A 785-nucleotide genomic window follows, 5' to 3' on the forward strand; every position below is an offset into this window, starting at 1 on the left:
CATCCTTATACTCATGAGAATTAGCGATACAAAACGTGAGAGCGGTAAGTCAATATCTATTTTATGAAAGTCGCAATTAATTGAACATTTTCAAAATGTTGATCTGATATCTTACGTATCAATAATAAGAAAAATAAAGCTAGAAGAACTCCCCATGTTGGAAAAAGACATATCCTGGCCACAAATAATAGCAAAGACAATACTACATGACAAAATATATTGAATGAAAGAAAAACTAAAAATAGCATGATACAAGAAACTCAAAGAAATATACATACATACAATAGGGAACTCATATTCACAAAACAATGTCCAAGAATGATTAAACGTAAATACAAAATGACTAGTCCCACAGCTTTTTCCCAAGCCAGCCATTTCCTCCCTGATTCTAAGACTAAGTGACTGCATGGTATAGGAGACTGAATCCACTGTGCTTTATTTTCATCATGATTATACTTTAGTCACTAATAGACTATCTTTTTTATATGCTGTTATCGATAATTTCAAAGTAGAAAATAGAATTTAACTACTAATTGTCTGGGAATAAAGTAGAATGTCACAATGTATTTTTTTCCCATGAAAGATTCATGTGTTTTGTACCTTATGAGAATAGACTAGTGTGACTGTCAGTCACGCATGTAGTTTGCTATCATTTTATTTTATATGAATGGGATAAATTCGTCTAAAGTCAAATCTATGACACAGTCAAAAAATTTTGTTGTTGATAATTTATTTTCTGATTTTCTTAGGCACTGCTTACATTATATTCTTGAAATTAATATATA

The sequence above is a fragment of the Penaeus monodon genome, chromosome 27 (genome assembly GCF_015228065.2).
Source record: "Penaeus monodon isolate SGIC_2016 chromosome 27, NSTDA_Pmon_1, whole genome shotgun sequence".
Taxonomy (NCBI): Eukaryota; Metazoa; Arthropoda; class Malacostraca; order Decapoda; family Penaeidae; genus Penaeus; species Penaeus monodon.